The sequence below is a fragment of the Hordeum vulgare genome, chromosome 3H (genome assembly GCF_904849725.1).
Source record: "Hordeum vulgare subsp. vulgare chromosome 3H, MorexV3_pseudomolecules_assembly, whole genome shotgun sequence".
In the NCBI taxonomy this organism is placed as follows: domain Eukaryota; kingdom Viridiplantae; phylum Streptophyta; class Magnoliopsida; order Poales; family Poaceae; genus Hordeum; species Hordeum vulgare.
This window is the reverse complement of record NC_058520.1, coordinates 503,539,520-503,547,163: the sequence shown is the minus strand read 5'-3', so window position 1 is coordinate 503,547,163 and position 7,644 is coordinate 503,539,520.

The following is a 7,644-nucleotide window of genomic DNA, read 5'->3' as shown; positions in this document are numbered from 1 at the left end:
GTAGTGCACGCTCTCAAGACCTGGAGACATTTCCTGATCGGAAATAGTTGTGATGTTTACACTGATCACAAGAGCCTGAAATATATCTTCACGCAGAAGGAGTTGAACCTCAAACAGAGGCGATGGCTAGAGTTGATCAAGGACTACGACATGAGATTGCATTATCACCCAGGCAAGGCAAATGTTGTAGCCGATGCGTTGAGCCGCAAGAGTTATGTGAACACGCTCACAGCTGGAGGATTACCCCAAGAGTTAGTCGATGACCTCCGAGAGCTCAAATTGGAGATAGTTCCAAGAGGATTTGTTGCCACTCTGGAAATTCAGTCCACTTTGACAGAAAAGATCCGCGAAGCACAGAAATCGGACAGGAGATAGCTGAGATTAAGCAGAAAATGGAAGACGGGAAGGCTAAAGGTTTTCGTGAGGATGAACACGGAACTTTATGGTTTGAGGATCGCATATATGTGCCCAATGATCCCGAACTCAGGAAGTTGATACTTCGGGAGGCCCATGATTCCCCGTACTCGATACACCCCGGTAACACCAAGATGTACCTGGATCTGAAAGAAAGTTTCTGGTGGACAGGATTGAAGAAAGACATTGCCGAGTTCGTAGCGATATGCGATGTTTGTCAGCGAGTAAAAGCCGAGCATCAGAAGCCAGCAGGTTTACTCCAACCTCTGCCGATACCCGAATGGAAATGGGAAAAGCTTGGTATGGACTTCATCACAGGATTACCCAGGACCCGTTCTGGCTATGATTCTATTTGGGTTGTGGTCGATCGTTTGACCAAGGTAGCTCACTTCATTCCGGTGAAGACTACTTACACGAGTGCCAAGCTGGCCAAGATATATATGACGAGGATCGTATGTCTGCAGGGAGTACCGAAGAGCATTGTGTCAGATAGAGGGACTCAGTTCACATCAAAATTTTGGCACCAACTGCATGAAACCTTGGGAACAAGATTGGAATTCAGTACAGCTTTTCACCCGCAGACAGATGGACAGACCGAGAGAGTTAATCAGATTCTGGAGGACATGTTGAGAGCTTGCGCACTAGACTATGGGTCTAGTTGGGATGACAATTTACCTTATGTCGTGTTCTCATACAACAACAGCTACCAGACCAGTCTGAAGATGGCCCCTTTCGAAGCTCTATACGGAAGGAGGTGCAGAACACCGTTGATGTGGGATGGAGTTGGAGACCAACAACTTTTTGGTCCCGACCTTATCCAAGATTCCGAAGAGAAGGTCAAGATAATTCGTGACCGACTCAAGATAGCTCAGTCCAGGCAGAAGAGTTATGCTAACAGCAAATGCAAGGAAGTAACGTACGAAGTGGGAGACCGAGCATATCTTCGGGTGTCTCCACTTCGAGGAATCAAGAGATTCGGTGTGAAAGGAAAATTAGCACCTCGTTTCATTGGCCCCTACAAAATTCTTGAACGTAGAGGCGAAGTTGCATACAAACTGGAACTGCCGGAAGGATTGTCCGGAGTTCATGATGTCTTCCATGTTTCCCAGTTGAAGAAATGCCACGCTGAGATGGCCGATGTTCCGTTGAGAGATACAGTGCCCCTAGAGGCCATACAGCTTCACAGTGATCTGACGTATGAGGAGAAACCCGTCCGTATTCTCGAGACTGCCAACAGAGTTACCAGCAGCAAGATCATCAAGTTCTGCAAGGTGTTGTGGAGCCACCACACCGAGGAAGAAGCCACCTGGGAACGAGAAGAGGATCTTCGTCGAGACCACCCGCACCTGTTTTCTAGCCAACCCGAATCTCGAGGGCGAGATTCATCTTAAGGTGGGTAGGTTTGTAACATCCCAATTTTCTTAATTGGGAATGTTTTACATTGTAGCTAAGCATCTATGCATATTGCTTGAAATAAATTTAGCACGTGAATTTTCCTTCGTCTTTTGTTTTGCAATTTCTTTTTTCCTCGCGCGAGAAAATCCCGAAGAAATACTCTCTTGCATGCAAGAGAGAGAGCGGAGGAAAATGACCCTCCAAAGTGCGGGCAATTTTTGAAATGTTGGAGCCAAGGAACCCAAAGAATATTTGCAAAAATAATTGCAAAAAGAAATAAAGCAAATTTGGGAATTTCTGAAAAAACATTTTTTTCAAGTTTTTATTTTTGCTTTAAAAAAATGTTATTCGGGTAGAGGATATTTTTCTGAATTTTTTGGTATATAATACACTGTATTAATATTTTGATTTATTTCCTTTTTATTAGCTTTTGTTTTCTGTTTCGGAAAAAGTTAGAAATAGGAAGGTATTTTTTTTCTTTAGAACCGCCCCCGAGCGCCATATAAGGCTGGGCCGAAATCTCTTGTACCCAGGATCCCAAATCCCTTTGATTCAGGCCACCCGCCCCTGCCTTTCCCCGCCCCCTGCCACTGCCCGTGGGCCCCACCCGACCGAGCCTCCCTCTCCCGTCGGCCTTCTCCTTCCTCTCTTTCCTTTCTTCTGCTCCAGACCGAAACCGAGCCGCTGCCCTCCAGAACTTCGGGATCCTCCCCGATTTCTCTACTCCTTCCTTAGCCCGCCCCTCCCCTAGCCTATATATACTGCCCTCCTCGCCGCAGCCCCGTTCCCACCTTTTCCTTGCCGAGCCGCCGCCCCTAGCCCCTGCAGCACCTCGCCGGCAGCAGCACTGCCACCTTCTGCCCCGCCTCCTGGAGCCCCCCCCCCCCCCGAGCCCCACCCCGCGGAGGAGGAGCCCCGCCGCCGCCGCCCCATCTCTCCACTGCCCTGGAGCTCCCTTCCCCTCGCCGGCGACGTCACCTTCTTCCCCGCCGGAGCAACACCTCCACAGCCACGGTAGCCCTCCTCTACCTTCTGTTGTTTTCTTTTTTTTTCATTTATAGCCGTTAGATCTCAGGTGTATGGTCTAGATTAGATCCCTAGTTACCTCTTCGGTCTATATGAGAAAACCAGCGGTTTTTATTTCCACTTATGATTTAACCAGCGAGTTTGTTAAGCCTAGGCCGTTTGCTCAAAACGCTGCAACAAACACCCCTCCCAGCCAACAGTAGCTTGCCACGTGTACCCTCCTTTTAGTACTAGTTAGCTCTATATTTTTTCTGCCTATTTACAAAAAACAGAAAGTTTCTGTTTTGTTTTGGCCACAACTTTTTATCCCGAAGTACAATGACATTGATTCTTTTTCCAGTAGCTCACAAATTTCCTATAGTTTTTAAAAACATATAACTTGTCTATGTTTGAAATTTTCAAATATAAGTTAGATCAGATTTAGTTTAAACCTTGTTTTGCCTATTCCAGGAGTTTGAAAAATGATTTTGAGTTGATTCTTTTTTATACTGCTTTCTAGTGATAAAATCTTACCGTGGTATTCAAAATTTTTAAAGTATTTTTACTGGTGTTTTCAACAGAAACAAGTTTCTGCCATACCGGCGCGCGTTGAATTCTTTTGCTTAGGCTTTAGCAAATCCTTGCATGTGATGTTATTTTTACTTGTGCATGATTGAAGTGCTTATGGTGTGCTTTGTGTTTGTATCGGTAGATCATTCGGAGTGCGAAGCGTGTTACTTAGAAGCGCTCGAGCAAGACAACTATCATCAAGGCAAGTCATTTTGATCATGTATTTTACCTATGTTTTCGATGCATGGTAGATCACCCTTCTTTGCCCACTTGCATGCTGCCTAGGTACTTGGAAACTTTAGTATAAGTTGTAGTATCATGTGGTAGGAACACAACACCCCGATACTTGGCCCCGGGACGACAATTTCTTAATGCTATGCTTGAGTAGACGGGTTATCGGTTGAGTGTATATCACGAGTGATGCGAGGTTGATATAATAATCAAGACCGGACTAAGACAGGATTTTCAAGACCTCGGACGCAATGCAACTCTGGGTGAAGGACGGTTGATCGGCTCCCTGGAGAACCCAGTGGATGCCCGGGATGCTGGAGAGGCCATGTCATCCCGCGGAAAGCTTCACCCAGGCTCGAAGAGACGGACGAAGACTTCAAGACTCAAGGCTTACCTGCACAGCCACAAGTCATTATGGGCTCTGGCTTGGTTGGACAACGCGGCGACTCTGGACAGGTGGTGCTAGCAGATGTAGACGAACGGTAGGAATGGATGGGCACCGACAGGGATTCAGAGGGACCCGTTGAAAGACCATGTTTTGATTATCCGGTCTTCAAACACCCTGAAGTGCGAGGACAAACCCGGAGGCGATCAAATCTTGTGGGGAACGTGTGCAAAACTCTGCAGAGTGCCCAACCTAATCGATTAGCCGTGTCCACGGTCATGGACAACTTGAGCCGAAGGCATTGAATTTCCCCTGAACTCTCGACACAACTTAATAATGATGTGGGTGTTAACAACTATTCGGGTACGAGAATTGGTTGGCGGAACCGTCTCATTAACAACAAAATTGTAGTAACATTTTGCTTTCAACCCCTCTTGTTGTAGGATAAAACTGGCTTTATGCAAAACTTAGCTCCACCGGCCAAATATGCATGTAGAGAAAGTTGATTATTATTTTACTCCTCTCTTTGATGACTTGCCGGCATATTCAATATGCTAACCTACACGGCTGCAACGTATCATGTTGCAGAGTACTTTTCCGACCAGGAGTGAGGCTACGATCTACGCTCAGCGACATGCCCTTGGAGTCGGATGGACTCGTCTACCTGATGCTTTCGCTTAGTCTTCGTTAGATATCTCATGAGTTTGCCTTCAACCACTTTATTGTAATCCTTTATTGTAATAAAGTACTCTTTATGAGATTTCTATTAATAAAGCTGTGTGATTGAACTCTTGAATAGATACATTATGTACTATGTGTGTACCAGCATGATCTTGGGATGGTACAGAAACACCAGAGGCTTGACTCGTCTCGAGTCGGGTCGCTACATTTTCAGACGGAGTCCAAATGGAATGAAACTTTACGATGATTTTTTTGGACCAAAATAGACCCCCGAAGCTTTGGAAGAAGGCCAGAAGAGCCATGAGGGAGTCACAAGCCCTCACGACGCCACCACCCCCCTAGGTGGCGCAGGGCAGGCTTGTGACCTCCTCGTGGGCCCAACCGACGTAATTCCACCGCCATAAATTTCTATAAATTTAGAAACCCCCAAAAAGAAACCTGGATCGGGAGTTCCGCCGCCGCAAGCCTCTGTAGCCACCAAAAACCAATCTGGAGCCCGTTCCAGCACCCTGCCGGAGGGGTAATCCATCTCCGGTGGCCATCTTCATCATCCCGGCGATCTCCATGACAAGGAGGGAGTAGTTCTCCCTCGGGGCTGAGGGTATGTACCAGTAGCTATGTGTTTGATCTCTCTCTCTCTCTCGTGTTCTTGAGATGTCTTGATCTCGATTAACCATGGGATTTGCTACTATAGTTGGATCTTATGATGTTCTTCCCCCTCTCCCTCTTGTAATGAAATTGAGTTTCCCCTTTGGAGTTATCTTATCGGATTGAGTCTTTGAGAACACTTGATGTATCTCTTGCACGTGTCTATCTGGTGTGATCAACTTGCGGGTTTGTGACATTTGGAACCTATGCATATGGGTTGGCACACGTGGATTCATGTGAGTACTTGATGTATGTTTTGGTGATCAACTTGCGGGTTTGTGACATTGGGAACCTATGCACAGGGGTTGGCACACGTTTTGACTCTCTGGTAGAAACTTTGGGGCATTCTTTGAAGTTCTATGTGTTGGTTGAATAGATGATTCTGAGATTATATGATGCATATCGTATAATCATGCCCACGGATACTTGAGGTGACAATGGAGTATCTAGGTGACATTAGGGTCTTGGTTGATATGTATCTTAAGGTGTTATTCTAGTACGAACTCCATGATGGATCGAACGGAAAGAATAGCTTCGTGTTATTTTACTACGGACTCTTGAATAGATCGATCAGAAAGAATAACTTTGTGGTGGTTTTGTACCCGACAATAATCTCTTCGTTTGTTCCCTGCTATTAGTGACTTTGGAGTGACTCTTCGTTGCATGTTGAGGGCTAGTTATATGATCCAATTATGTTATCGTTGTTGAGAGAACTTCACTAGTGAAAGTATGAACCCTAGGCCTTGTTTCCACGCATTGCAATACCGTTCGTGCTCACTTTTACCATTTGTTACCTTGCTGTTTTTGTAATTTCAGATTAGAAAAACCTATATCTACCATCCTTATTGCACTTGTTTCACCATCTCTTCGCCGAATTAGTGCACCTATACAACTTACCATTGTATTGGGTGTGTTGGGGACACAAGAGACTCTTTGTTATTTGGTTGCAGGGTTGCTTGAGAGAGACCATCTTCATCCTACGCCTCCCGTGGATTGATAAACCTTAGGTCACCCACTTGAGGGAAAATTGCTACTGTACAACAACCCTCTGCACTTGGAGGACCAACAACGTCTACAAGGAGAAGGTTGCATAGTAGACATCAACCTCTTTTCTGGCGCCGTTGCCGGGGAGGTTAGCGCTTGAAGGTATATCTTTAGATCTTGCAATCGAATCTTTTTGTTTCTTGTTCTTTCGCTAGAAAACTACAAAAAATAAGTGAATTGAGGATGCCTCATATGCTCCATCTTTTCAATGTCTTTTATGAGCTTGATGGGAAGGAAAATTGTGCTCAACTGCTGAAAGAAGAAGTACATAGAATGCTTGGCATAGAATATGTGAATGATGAACATGATTGCAATGTTCTTAGCATGAATTCTTTGAATACCCATGATGCTAATGATATGCAAAGCCACAAGCTAGGGGATTCTATATTTGATGAAGATGATCTTTTTAGTTCTTCCACTTTGAATGATCAAAATCATTTTGATGAAAGCATGCCCCCTATCTGTTGGGTAACGTAGCATAAATTCAAAAAAAATCCTACGCATATTCAGATCTTCCTATGGAGAGACCAGCAACGAGAGAGGAGTGATTGCATCTTCATACCTTTGAAGATCGCTAAGCGGAAGCGTTGCTAGAACGCGGTTGATGGAGTCGTACTCGCGGTGATTCAGATTGCGGTGTGATTCCGATCTAGTGCCAAACCACGGCACCTCCGTGTTCAACACACGTGCAGCCCGGTGACGTCTCCTGCACCTTGATCCAGCAAGGAGGAGGGAGAGGTTGGGGAAGATCTCCGACAGCACGACGGCGTGGTGTCGATGGAGAGACGAGGTCTCCCGGCAGGGCTTCGCCAAGCACCGTGGGAGAGGAGGAAGAAGGGGGGCAGGGCTGCGCCGAGGGAGATGGAAAACTGTGTGCAAAACAGCCCCAAAACCCCCACTATATATAGGAGGAGGGGAAGGGGGTGCTACCCCTAGGGTTCCCACCATAGGTGGTGCGGCATCCCCCCCCCCGAGATGGGAGGTGCGGCGACCAGGGCAGGGGGAGGGGGTGGCGCACCCCTATGTGAGCCTTAGGCCCACCAGCGCCTAGGGTTCCCCCCCTCTCCACCTCCTGCGCCTTGGGCCTCCTTGTGGGAGGCGCACCAGCCCACTTTGGGCTGATTGCCCTCCCTCTTTTGGCCCATGCTACCTCTTGGGGCTGGTGGCCCCTCCCGGTGTACCCCCGGGACCACTTCTGGTGGTCCCGTTACATTACTGGTGACACCCGAAACATTTCCGGTGTCCAAAACCATCCATCCTATATATCAATC